Source organism: Cricetulus griseus (genome assembly GCF_003668045.3).
Source record: "Cricetulus griseus strain 17A/GY chromosome 1 unlocalized genomic scaffold, alternate assembly CriGri-PICRH-1.0 chr1_0, whole genome shotgun sequence".
Taxonomy (NCBI): Eukaryota; Metazoa; Chordata; class Mammalia; order Rodentia; family Cricetidae; genus Cricetulus; species Cricetulus griseus.
In genome coordinates, this window is record NW_023276806.1 from 163,027,668 (window position 1) to 163,042,508 (window position 14,841).

The 14,841-nt window shown below is 36.0% G+C and overlaps 1 long non-coding RNA gene across 1 annotated transcript in view; it reads left to right on the plus strand.

Moving 5' to 3' along the window:
- Positions 1–14,841, plus strand: part of LOC118239589 — a 76,723-nt gene that overhangs the window by 28,411 nt on the left and 33,471 nt on the right. The window contains exon 2 of the long non-coding RNA XR_004772152.1: positions 10,765–10,833. This is a non-coding gene — a long non-coding RNA (uncharacterized LOC118239589). The remainder of the gene's footprint in view (positions 1–10,764; positions 10,834–14,841) is intronic.

The window sequence follows — 14,841 nt, forward strand, 5'->3', positions numbered from 1 at the left end:
GGGGGGGCAGGGGAGGAGGGGAGGTAGAGGGAACTGGCATTGATATGTAAAACAAGTTTGTTTCTAATTTAAATTTAAAGAAAAGAAAAAAAAAACAGAAGCCCTAGTAGATACTTAGTATCTCAGGGTTTGATGTAATCTTAACTTCAACAATAAAATATACATTTCTAATTATTTTGACATATATATTAGTGAACATATGCCACCAAGTATATATAATCAAGCCAATACTAAGTCAAGAGTCCCTAATGACTCTGAGTTTCATGAATGGATGGCTCCTACTTAGTGTATCTGTAAGAGGCATTACAGTGTCTGTCTTTTATACCATGGTTGCAGTTTTGTAAGAATTTATTATGAATAGAGATATGAGGTGAAAATCAATGTGAGCCTACTTTATAGGTCTTCATGTTCTCTTCAACGATGTTGGAATTGCAATTTTGTGGTATTCTATCCCAGAGTGCGTAGTGTGGATACTATACCCAATGGATAAAATCAGGCAATATAATTCTCCTTCATCAAGTGCTCCTAAATGAGAAGTAGATAAAGGGGACTTAATACATTCCTGAACAGGTGCTAAATGTTTCTATGGATTGCAAACTTGGAGTTTTCCCAACTGGAGATATAATGATAGAAAATTACACATGCTTTGGCCATTCAACATGTATTCAGAATATGAAGGTATCTTAGTTCCAAGTTTGATACTGTAAAGAAAATAGTCCAAATGTTGGAGAAACCATGAAACAATTTGTTAATTGATAAAGTTTACTAACAACAAACTAACACTTAGCTAATTAATTATTAACTCATTTTGCAATTACCGGAAAGTTTCTTCTCCAACCACCTATAGCATGCTTAATGCAATCATGAATGATGTGGCTATGGTGGCAGAGACATGATCCTCCAGCTGGAACAAATATTTTCTGCCACAATTAATGACCATTTACAACAAATAAATAGCCACTGATATTGTACTTTCATCAAAGGGTTTATCTTTGTGTAAAATTATTTTCTGAAACACCATTAGTCATATAAAGAGCTACTTATCATTTTCCATTAAATAGATGCATCCCAAGTTTTATATTTGTTTTCTTTATTGATCTTGCTTCTGCCAGGACTGCTGAAGAATACATTTGGATATTGTAACCCTTTTCTATCTTCAGGCAAGTACTTAGGTACACAATGTAAAGTGGGCTGATAATGATGAGATTCACTAGTTTACTGCTCCAACAGGTTTCATTTGACTACATTTTTTTTGCAAACACATATGCAAATGTATCTTGAGTACAAAAGGTAAACAGGCAAAGCAGTTAGAACCAAAGAGAGTCCACATTTCCAAAGAGTTCCTAAATACCTGGAATTTCTTCTTTCTCACAAACAAAGAACTCATAGATTGGAATGTTAGTATACAGAAAAAACCACCTTAGCTGGGAGGAGAAGCAAGTAAAAAACACCAAGACTAAATTGTTAAGTTCTATAATTCATAGAAAGTAGTACAAAGCAATGGAAGGTAGACTGTGGAGGCTGAACGCAAAGATGACACTTCAGAATAGCAACTACAAGAGAAAATAAGTAGGAACATAAAAAACACTTAATCCAGACAAAAGGAAAAAATAACAAAGAACAGAAGCTCAAATGAATGAATTTGAAACAATAAAAGAGCATTTGGAGAGCTGGAAATATGGCTCCGTGGTGAAGAGTGTTTGTTGCCTTTCCAAAGAACATGAGGTTGGTTCACAGCACACACACTGGGTAGGTCACAACTGCTTATAACTCCTGTTCCAGGAGATCTATCATGATCTTCTGAGTTCCTCAGGAACCTGCCTACTCATGACACCACTAACACAGACAGCCACATGCATGCAAATAAAAATAGAAATGAATCTTTTTTCAGCAATTATTTTAAAACCTCTTAAATTACTAATTACATTAAATATAAAGGCTATAAATGCTATCATTAAGATGCAGGAATGATATAGTATAAATGACAAGATTGATTCTATCCAATCCATATGAAAAAATACCTTAAATACAAGGTTAGGTGGAGGCAAAACAAATTAATATTTAAAAAAGTAAAACCATTCTAGTTCTAACAAAAAGAAAACTGGGGTCACTATACTAGGATTATATAAAGGATGTTCTTAAACTAAAACTATTGCCAAACACAAAGGAGATGGTGCCATAGATTTTTGTAGTACAGTGTACGTACTATAAAAATAGTACGTTTAGTATGGTTAATTTATCAAGAATATAAAAACTCATAAATATTATTATAGTAGAATTTGAAAATACGTGAAGTAAGAATTTGTTGAATTTAAATAAGAAGTAAACACAGTTAAAGCAGATGAACACTATTTTTCCCCAAATTTCAAGAAAGTGTCATTCAACAATCATCAGGTATAAGAAAGACTTAGCAACTAACAATTATGTTCAAATGATGTTTGTAAATCAGATCACCCAACACTAAAATAAAACACAGAGAAGGTGCTGTAACAAGATTTTATAAACTGAATAATCAGTGAAGTCCAAAGATGCAAGTACACAATCTGTACTCTAGGAGATCCAAGATCACTGGCCAATTCTTTCCCTGACAAAACCGCCCCTTCTGGTTTACAGTGGTTATATATAGCACTTCTCTACTCTCATGTGAGGTGAGGAATAAAGCAGTTCCCTGGGGTCAATTTTACAAGATACCGATTTCACTCAAAAAAGGCCCACCTCATTACCAGAATAAATGATTTGCTCAACTTCATGCACTGATCGCCATCTCCACTGGAAGCCCCACCTCCTCATCACATCACAGTAGAGATTGGGTTTCCACTTCTGAATCCTGGGAGTATACAAGTATTCAGATCATACTCACAATGCAAGCATTGTGTGCACGAAAATTGATTAATACAGAACATTTTGTGCCATAAACTATTTTCTATATAATTAAGATGATTGAAGTCACAGAACATGTAAAATCAATACTGGAAAGAATTTTATACATCTAAATCTACTGGGTCAAAAGGAAACCACAGTAGTTTTTTTTCAATTATATCAGAACAGTTATATTCACATTTTTAGAATGCAGGTAAAATAATATTTAGGGGATATTTATGATGCTAAACTTGTATAAATATAGGCAAAAACCTATGACTGTAAATTAAAATAAGAAAAATTAAGAAAATATGAAGTCTAGAGTGAACAGAATATAGGAAGCAATAAGACAAAAGCAGCAGACATAAATGAAATAGAAAGCATGGTATTATAAAGAAAAATAGTAAAATTAAAGATAGTTTTTTGAGATGATAGGCCCCCATTCACCTTGATCTTGGGAGGAATAAAACAACCACAAATGACCAGACTTGAGAATGAAGGAGGAGACATGTCTACAAATTCTATAGAGAGTAAGTTGTTAATAATATGAAAAAAGTATGCCAATAAATTGCCTAGTCTAGATGAACAATTGCGAATGGTACAGATGAATAAGTGATTGGCCTGGCTTCATCCACTCACCTCTGTTTCTGTGTACTAGCTCCACCTCATTTCTTCAGTGACTGCAGATGAAGGATTCTGATGCCCTTACAAAGGCACACTTTGGTGCAGCTTTCTGTGTATTTACCTTAGACTATGTGGAGTTCTTGGCAACTGTGACTTGATTCTTCTCATCAGATTTGAAAAACTTCACCCACTATCTTATGTACTGATTTTGGACCACCTTCCTGTTTGCACACTCCTGTTAAAAGTATCTTTTAAACCTTTCCATGGTGTAACACGTTGTGTTATAGCAACAATAGGAGACATTGCATTACCTTTTGAACGACTGTTTTCCAACATTTTTCTTGGCTCTAAAATTTGGACTCTCAGTTTTTTTTCTGTTATTTCCCTTCAGCTCCAGTTCAATCTCTTAAGTTTTTTGTGTTTAATCTACTATTATAACCATCATATTGACAATTTTATTTTTAAAATAAATATCATGGTTTATAATTTAAAAACATTATTTGTTGAAGCTGTTAATCTTTTCTGGCATCTCCTTAGTTCCAATAATATTTTCCCTTATCCTGGATCTATGTCAGTATTTGGATCCTCTACTAATTTCCCCCCCTTGGTTTTGTTTGTTTGTTTGTGTTGTTTCTCAATTGTGTTTTTAGTCCTAGCTGATAATTTGCTTATGTAATTCTGGACATCCTGTATAAAATGGTTTTATCCTACCATTCTTTACTTCATAAGGGATGTATTTTTATCTGGTGAGTAGATAAATATCAAGTGGATTACACTAGCACTGAGAAGGCTAGTCTGTTTCCCGTGTGCCCTTTGCTTTAGTGCAACTCTTGCCAGCTTCCATCTGCGTGGATGGCCTTCTTGAAGAGCCCTTTCTTCTCACGAACTTTCAGCTTTCACTTATCTCTCAGCATCGGGACACAGCATTTTTTTGTTTCGAAAGAACGTCTGCTTTATCTGTGTGTCTCTTTAACCTATAAGCAATTTCATCTTCTTTTTCTTTTTCACTGTGTAAATTTGCAACTCAGGAGTCAACAGCCGCCTTTAGCAAAAACTGACAGTAGCACTCTGAGCTTGTGTCAATGTGGTCTTCTTTTCTCTAAGTGCTCGTTTTTTTCAAGCAAGCCCTGAAAACTTTTTTTCATGAATCTATTTTTGTTCTGTTTTTTTCCAGGCATTTATTTAACATGTGTAGTGAATCTGTACAGAAAGTTCCATTTAAATCAATCAGCAGCCCTCATGTCTACTGACAGATGTAGCATGTACAACCATGTATTTTAGATAATGCCCATATTTTTTCTACCTGTGCCCACAAATATATTACATAATTCATGTGAATGTTAGTGCTTCCCTGTGCATTTAACCCAGAACAGTGCTGTCTGACATCAATATCACCTAAACAATGTATATAATTTAAAATTTTTCCAGTAGTATCACTAAATAAATATAAATGTAAAATCATATTTAAGAATGCACTTTACTCAATTACAAGTAAATATATTTTAAACTTTCATTTTAATGTAATGTCTTCAAATTGTCTTGGGTATTCTAAACACTTGTCTTATCTCAATTCAAACTGGATCCATTTCATGTCAACCTCATGTAACTCATGGCTGTTGTCTGGAAATGTCTCTGGAGAAGTTGGGGAACATGCATGGAAAACGTGGCAGAGGACAAATATATAATGCATGATGATAGTGGCTGGACAATTCCAGTCATTTCCATCTGAGAGACTAGTGGGTCTCTAGTTGTAAAAATATTTTACCACGTTTGGGAGAGAATTCTTGTATATAGAATCTTTTTAACAGCTCTATAATCAATTACCCTGCTTTGTTTTGGGGAAAAATTCAAATTATACTATTAAATTGGAAGCAGGATTGAATTTTTCTGGACTGCATCGGAGAGGATAGCATCTCCTGTGTATAGAATGCCAGGACTGATGCTTGCAGCTCAGGCTGAGTTAACCACATTGACCTACCCAGGAGTCAGCATACAAAACACTGAAGCATTTGAAAAAAAAAAAAAAAAACAAAACATTCAGAGTAGTTGAGAACACTTGCTGAAGTAACCCTGAATGGAAGTAAGGGCTGCTTGACACAGGTCTTATGTTCACAATACCTTTCGAACTAGACCATCCTGCACTGAAATCCAGTGGTTTCTTTTATTTACTGAGCCTTGCTTGTTTCACTTCCTTCCTTGGTCTTAGGTGCTTTACTCCATTCTCCAGGATAGAATGATTTGAGTATGAAGAAACAGCTACACAACGTTTTCTTAATTAGATTTTTTAGTACAGACTTGAGTGGATGTTAATCACCTGGCCTACAGTTCAAAATGGGGATTTTCCAGTGCCAGAAACATTTTCTATATCATAATAGAGGTTAAGTCAACTCTCAAAGAATGGCCATATTGTACATTTATTTCACTCACCGTTATCAACTTTCACTTAATTCCTCTTCCATCTTTTCCTCCATCTCCTTTTTTTTCTCAAGTCTGGGATCATAAATATTTAAATAACTATGCATTGACTATTTACCTAAATAATTTTTATCTTAAATAGTTCTGGAAATTTACTTCAAGTAAAATTTAAAGGAGAGAATTGCAATTCATCTTTTGAAAGCTTTATTTCTAAGTCCTCATACTTGCTGTGCTAGTCAAGTGGAATAAGATCAGTTTGAATACAAGGCATATACTTTCTTAATGCCACTTCGAGACTTTCAAGATAGAAAACTGGTAGGCCTACCTAAGATGGAATGAATCTCCATCAGAATAAAGCCAAAAGAATATATATAAGAATATTCATATATGTGTGTGTGTGTGTGTGTGTGTGTGTGTGTGTGTGTGTGTGTGCGCGCGCGCACGCGCTGAGGAGATAATTCAGTGGTTAAGCATGTATTTTGGAGTTCAAGTTTCCACAACCTACATAAATGCCTGCTCACCTGTAATTTCAGTTTTAGAAGGCAGAGACATGGGATACCCAGAGAAAGCTGGCTTAACAGAAATACCCCATGGGTTACTTTATTGGGGTCCAGTGGTTCTCTTTTTTCTTAGGCTAGAACTAGGCTTCTCGTCTGGAAATGGTCTAATGTTTGAGTATATTGGACTCACATCCTAGAAGGCAAAATTCATTTCTTGAGAACTGACAACTAACAATAACTTAGTATTACTGTATTCCAGGCACACTATCACTGTAAGTGCCAGAAAGTGGTATCATAACAATGAGGAAACTAAAGATGGAAGAGTTAATAAATTTTAAGATGAAATCACATGACCACACAAAGGTGCCCAAAGGTAATCCATCGTTTGCAGTAAGTTCCTTTTACTGAAAACATGTGTTGTCTGTCAAGAATGACTCATTGGGAAAATTTTCAGTTTATCTTAGAAGAAATTGGGATACTAATTATGAATAATATCTTAATGAGCATTCAAGTAATTTATATGAAGCAAAGGACAAGTGAAAGTCATAATGTGTGTACTTAGATTTGGCTCAGAGTACATTTTTAATATTAAACATATCATTTAATAAGAAAATCAGTAGTAAATAACTCTGGAATTGTGACCTCTACTATGAATCCCTTTAAAAGTTTAAGTGGCTTAAAAGCATGACAACTTATTGTTTCCACATTTCTGTGGATTTACTGGATGGTTATCCTAGAACTGGCCTGGGCTTACATGTGAGATGCGGCCTTAAGTCTTAAGATGACTAAAGAAGCCTCAGAGACAAACCCTTAGCTTGAACTTTAGACCAGCCCTCACCTCTTTGAGAGCCTACTGCTGATCCTAACACCATTCAGCAGATTTCTGTTTCTAAGCCCAGATTCTTATGTTCAAGACTCCTCCTCCTCTCTCTCGCTGTACTTTATCATACTCAGTCAGGCATTTTATACATTCTCTGCCGAGGTTGAAACTGATAGCCAGATCTATGAGTTTATTTGGTTCATTTTTGGTTTTGTACCTTATTGTAGGAAATGTTTTGATACTTATTTTTTCCTCTGTGACACAAGAGGGGTCAGTTCTTCAGTCACCTGAAACATTTCTCAGCAATTTCCTCAGCCTCTTCTTGGAGGTTTCTTGTTCTCTTGCCAGCCCACTTACCACCAATGTCTAAGCCATTGCCACATATTTTATATTATGGGGATGAAAACACTTTAATGAGTCTGAAATAGTGAAGGATTAGCAGTAGAAACAGAGCCATTGTGGATGTTAATTATTAAGGGATTTATTAGAATTTTATTCTGAATGACTTTGTCTAGGATTTAAGGTGAGGTAAGATGCCCAGGCAAGTGTAAGCAGTGTCTTGGTGTTTAAATTACAAGATGCTATCAGGTAGGTAGCTAGTGTCTCTGAGATTACACTCAGCCTCTGTTTCTTCATTTGTGAGACAGAAATAAAAGTATTATCTACTCATAAGATTTGCACATGACCTAAAACAATGTATGGAGAGGGAGTAGTGTATCATAAGACATGTGGTATTAACTACTACTTTCAAGAAGCTCTGTTGGAAAACACAAATCTTTTTATAGAATTCTTAAGGTACTGTTAGGTTCTGACCCTCCAGTATTGCCCACTCATTCTCAGCTTGGTTATAGTATATTCTATTTGCCTGATACTTGTAGCTTCTCGAAAGAATTCTTCTTTCTCCAAATGGCTAGGGGAGGCATATGACTTTAGATGAGTACAATCGACTCCATAGAAGTTATAGATCCCCTGATGTGTATTCCTTGGGCTCATTCCATGTAAATTCCATATCTCTGTCTCCTGCTGACTATTATGCTGTTAATTTACAATGCAATTCTTTTTCTAAAACTCCTTAGTCTAGGAATTTAATTTTCTAGACTGCATATAGTAAGGATAATTTCACTAATTTCTTGGTTTGTTGTAAGAGTAACTTACATTTTTCTTCCTCTGTCTTTGGCTGATTGCAAGAATCAGAGTTATGGCTAATAGGAGTCTCAAAACCGATGCATTCCCTATGCTGGCAAATTCATCCTATTTAACTTGGGATGAATTCACAGAAACCTTGGAGCTGTTCTGACTTAGGAAATTAAGAAGACAGACAACTAAAAGAATCCTAGTATGTTTTTGTGGCCCAATTTACCCATACTTTGTCACAGTAGCTGAGTCACTTGGCTCCAGCTATCATAGCCTTTCTTTTCTTTGGAATATTGTTTTTCTTTTTCCATTCTGAGGGCATTTGTTTTTTCTCCCTTCCTTCTTGTTTCCTTTGTTGAAATTGGCTATGGAACTGATGAGCAATGTTTCAGTCTCCTACTTTCTCCTGTCCCAAACAGTCACTATTAGTCTAAGATTGATGGCAGCTAAGTTTTCACTCGCTCAGCATTTACCTAGGCCTGCAGCAATTCATCTTTCTAGTGGCAAATTTAGACTTTGCCACAATACCCCAGTGACATTCTCATGGTGTCATCTGTAAAGAGTTCAGTGGGGACCGAACTTGCATTCTCATGAGTTTCTCAGCTCCTACTCTATTGTTCAGGACTCTGTCATTTGGTGACCAAGAGTTTGTTATCCATCTCTGATATCTTCAAAATACCACACACACAAATAATCACTTGTAGACACTATCAAGAGTGGGGTGGAGGGCAGCAATAATGCCAAACTATTTAATGGTGATCTTCAGGATATTTTGGCTACCAGTTACCCACCAGGAACTTGTCTGTGACCACAATCCAGTGTTTCTAGTTTCTTGTCATGTTGCTTTGGTTTCTTTCCTCTCTCCACTTTCTATCATTATCAATCTTCATATATTTGGAGGTCTAGTTCTACCTTTTCCATTTCATTCATCCCTTTAAAAAATCTTTTAAGACCTTAAGTGAGAAATACTCCTTTTGTTCTTTGAAGAATCCCCTCCTCACAGACCTTGTCCTCGGGGTTCACACATCTAAAACAGAATACCAAGGCATTTTTCTAAACAATGATAGTTTTCTTCCCTACGGGAAATTCTGAGCCAGCTGGTAACATTACAATTTATTTATCCTGCCACCCCTGCTTAAAGAATAAATCGGTGAAGGCACATGGGGATTTAGCTTCTCTAGGGAAAGGCATGTGTGACAAGGCAGAAATATTGCAATATGATTTTTGTTGAAGGTGTTGATTATGTTTATGTGTATAAACCAGCTGCCTTGTTACATAGCACCATATTAAAGAAGACTGTATTCACTGTGCTTTGTAAAACTACATTTCTTTCTATTCGTTACGTATTTCCATGTTATTCAGAAATGCCTCTTCTTCCAAATTTGGATAACTGTATTTAGATTACACTTAAGTCTCCCCCACTAGTTCTTATTCCCCTATTATTCTTCTAAATATATTCACTTATTTCTACAAGCAAAGCAGGTAATCTTCTAAAAATAGAGTGACAAATTAAGTGATAACACAAGGATTTTAGCCACACCATGGTCCATTACAGTTTAATTATGTTTCTGGCTAATTGAAGCTGTGTCTTATCCTTGGGGTCAAGGACTATATATATATATATATATATATATGATTTGATTTGCTATACTTGTGCAAGCCAGATATATCTTATTTCAAATGATTTGGAAACACTGGCTTCAGTATTAAGTATTCGGTATTCTGATGAAGAAGCCACTGAGGCCCAAGTCCTTTTCAGGAGATACAGAAGAGATGCCAAGGAATTTGTGAACAATTATGCTCTTATGCTTGGAGTTAGCATTCAAGGAACAGTAAAATAAACATTAAATATTGTTGAGAATGATGCTTGTTTTCCATACACAATGTATGTGAGTTACATGTATTTATGACTTGGTGTGGATACGCATATGACAGCTAATCATTGTTCTGTCTCTCCAGCCTCATCTCTTGCCCCTTGCAGGCAGGAACACTGAACTCTTTGCTAATTTGTATTCTGCATTTGTAACATGCACATACCATCCCCTAGAAACCCAAACCTCTTTATCCTGGCCCATTCTCAGGGTAGCTCTCTGAATTCCTTCAATATGTTTCTAGGAGTTAAATCCTCCAAGAACTAGACTGAAGGTTACACTAATGCAAAGCCACATCAATCTTCCTTCTCCTCTTCCTCCTTCTTAAAACAAAATTATGCATTGTTTCGAATGAGAAATGTCTACTGTAGAATTGGGTATTTGAATAGTTGGTTTGTAGTCAGTGGAACTAAAGGGAGATGGTGCAGCCCAGTTAGAGGAAGTTGGTCACTGGTGGGTGGTTTTGAAACTTTCTAGGCTCAATTCATTTCCAGTTTGCTGCATTTGTTCTGTATTTGTTGTTGAATATACAATTTTTCAGCTTCCTGCTCTAGCTGCCTGCTGCTGTCTACACCACCATGATGGACTCTGGCTGGAATCAGGAACCTAAGTAAGTTTTTTCTTCTATTAGTCAGTTTGGGTCACTGTATTTTACCACAATAAAAAAAATACAACTAAGCATTATTATTATTATTATCATTGTGTTTGTGAATGTGTATAATATGTGTATTTGAGTGCAGGTATCTGGGTGTCATGGTGTAAATTTGGAAGAAAGAGGACAGAATTTGGAAGTCAGTTCTCTATTACTGTCCTAGTCCTTGGGGATCAAAATGAGGTTGCTAGGGATGGGTAGCAAGTATCTATCCTTGCTGAGCCATCCATTCTGCTTTTAATGCTTGAATTTTTAATTTATTCCTGTTTCAGAGTTCACTAGTATCAACAAAGAGATCTCATAGTTATATTTCAAGGATGGTTTATAACATATTTACGTAGTTTGTCAGAATATCCCATTTTCTTTCACTCTACCACCTTTGTTTTTATGATGAGCAGCTGTGAAAACACCCCATCTAATTTTCTCCTCAGTTCTCTTGCTGATCATAGTTTTCCCCAGAACTCATCCTTTCCTGAAGCTTCTACTGAAATTTCTAAGCTGACTCCAGGGAGGAAATGTGGCAGCTGGTTTACACTCTGGTAAAGGCAGACTGACTTCAGGTGTGACACAGATCTTCAGTAATCTATTTTCTTCTTCCCCATGACAATCACTACAGGGTCTGAAAACTTTCATTTTTCAGTTTTGAAAATTTGATTGCCGAGATGTAGTAAAAATGAATTGCAGTGTGTCTACACTCTTGGTTCTTGTAACTGATTCCAAGCACTGTCACGAGTTTATGATATGACATTGGCTCCAAGTCCTGCTTTCTTCACAATACATGCACTTCTGCTTTATTTCAAGTCTCAGTTGCCTCCAGTGAGGACCACAACACAAAGAAAACAAACAAAGGGTCTTTGGAAGGTTTCTATAGAAGGTCACGTACTCTTCGTCAATATGATATATTTTATTGTTTTTTTGAGCATTTCACACAACATATTTTGATCATATTAACCTAAATTTCTCCCCATAATTCTTCACAGATGCATCACTACTTACCCACTCCCCAGTTTCTTGTCAAACTTCTTGTTATTTTTTAAAATAAACAACTAAGTGTAACTTGTGCCAATATATTTATGAGTGTAAGACCATCCCTCGGAGCATGGCAGACCTATGATGGGACATGCTCTTAAAGGAAACTGACTCTACCTTTCCCCCAAACTATGGCCCATTGCTTCTCAGGTACAGGTACAGGCTCATGATCCCCTTCTCTTTCCACATTAGAACATTGACTGGCTTGATCTTGTACAGGTCTTGTGCAGGCCATCACAACTGCTATGAGTTTGTGAAGGCAGTGGTTCTCTCTTATCCAGAAGATACTCTGACTCTGATCCTGCCACAACATCTAGTGGTAGTGGGGATATAGGTGTCTATGTCTGAGTATACACTGGCACTTACTCTCTTTGACCAGTTTTAAGTTTCTGAGTAACTGAACAAAGGATCTTTTCTAATAAAGTCCGAGAGCTGCACTGATGTATGGGTATTGAGATACTGATTTGGAGGACAGATTGATAGTCTGGGCATTGGTTTCAATATGTATCCAGTTACATTGACCCAAATACTTCACAAACAAATGTTTGGAGGATTCCTGAATGAAGATACTAAAATATGATCATAAATGCATGCCTCCCACAATTTGTCTTACACACACACACACACACACACACACACACACACACACACACACTCATGCACACAGGCTCGCATGCACGTACATAGATTCACATCTAGAAGAATGTAGCTCAAATAAAATGTTGGCATTGTATATATACAGCTCAAATAAAATGTCTGTATGGGGTATATCTCTATTATTCAAATACCATCTGTTTCCTTTAGCAATAATTTTATAATGCATCTCCAACTGACTTCAAGGAGCTTCCACATCTTTTTAAAAATATGGTAAAATATCTCTAAAGATGAAATACTAATACTCACATCTTGGAGGTAATCAACAATTCTATAATTAGATTTAAGGCCCATATAACAAAAAGGTAATTACGCCTGTTACTAGAGAGCTACTCAGCTATTGCCACTTTACTAGACCAGCATAATTTCCTAACTACATTCTGACACTTATTCTTATGCCCACAGGTAAGAATAGCTCTCCCCCTCATCAAAAATATCTCTTTATAGCAATTAGAGACAATTACAGGAAACCACAGTGGACCAAATGCAGAGATCAACAGATTGTGGAGGAGAGGACTCGACCCTAAAGAGACGTCTTCAACACAACTCCTGTACCTGGGGCTCAAGAAATATAGTGAAACAGGTGTTTGAGAGATTGATTATTGTGAGATCCAGAGAATCAGGTCTGCTTTGAAACTGTGTCTTACATTTTGCTGCCAGAACAAGACCTGAAAAAATGAACTTTCATAGTCTTAGGAGAGTGATAAAGCCTGGCACTGAAGAACACTGAGGAGTGAAGTCTGTCAGCCTACCTCAGCCTTGTTCACAGTCCCAGTTCCTCCTAGTGTTGACCTTTGACTCTGGATAACTTTCCAAAGGGCTTCAAGTGATAAGCTAAGTAAAAATAGGCTCTAGTCACAAGGTACAAAAGGTCATTCACTAGGTAATTCATTTTCATTCTTTGAATACAGATATAACCTTTAAAATTCACCAAAATACATGTTTTTAGTTTTTAAACAGTTTTTACTGAAATTCAATAGTAGGATATTAAGAAATAATACAGGAAGTCACTTAAAAATTAACATGTAAGCATCCTGTAATTTATAATAAACTTCAATCCATCTCCTGGAAAATAAGATGATTTTATGATTCCTTGTAAGAAGCAGAGTTAATCTTGAGACCCAACACCACACACACACACACACACACTTGCATACACACAGACATTCAAATACACTTAAATGCACACACACACACACACATGCTCACATACATCTTATGTGGGCACACACACTTGCATACATGCACACAAAGACACACACATTCACATACACAAGGTAATCATGACTTAATTACCATATAGTTGCTTCAGAAATTCACAGGCCAATCTCCCCCACTGGGTGTTGATTGATGCTCATTATGGAAGTTCAGTTTAATACAGACAGCTAAACCATAATCAGTACAACCTGACTATGTGTATTGCTTGAAATCTCTCTGGACATTCATTCTCCAGAATAAATTCCCACATCTACCAATGAATTCTTTAAGAATGGGATCCACATTGCCTAATTGTAACCTAACCCTTCTCTCATGTTCATAAGCACACAGTTGGGGTAATAAGTTGAATATATTTCTATTGAGAATAATCTATCAGAATTCTGTGTCTTTCCATGGTCTCTCTCTCCATGTTAATATTCAAGCAAGCTATCTGTAGAGCAGGCATCATTTTCTTGCTCATACATCTTTCTCTGGATGTGTTTCTTTTGTTCCATCACTAGATGCTTCTGTACTTTTCAATTTGCTCTTCTGTTCAGAATCTTATTGCTGTTCTCTACTTTTTTTCACAGACACATTTCTCTCACATTATTCCTCCAACTCAGAGAATCAACACAGTCCATTGAACCTTAGCACCTAGCTATTTTTACTCTATATGAAGAGCACTGCCATTTGCTTGCACTTCTAAATATATGAAATATTTTCGTATCTAACTTGTTAGCTTTTTAAAACATTTTTTAAAATTGGTATTATTATTTTTATAGATAATTATTGTGTACATAAATAAATTAAGAGATACTTCCAAACTGGTGCAAATAACAGAGTGAGGTGAGAGTTGAACATGTGTGCATTTAATTTTAATGTTTATTTGTATTGATTGCATCTTAGTGTCTCACTCAACCAAAATCCTTATAATATTACTCCATCATGGTGATTACATGGTATTTCGCATCTTGATATATTCATATAATGCCTGCAGAGATAGTAATGTATGCAAGTATTCTAGATTATAAAATATTTTTATAATATCAATAGCTATTATGAGGGAGCAGATATTCGATTTAGCAG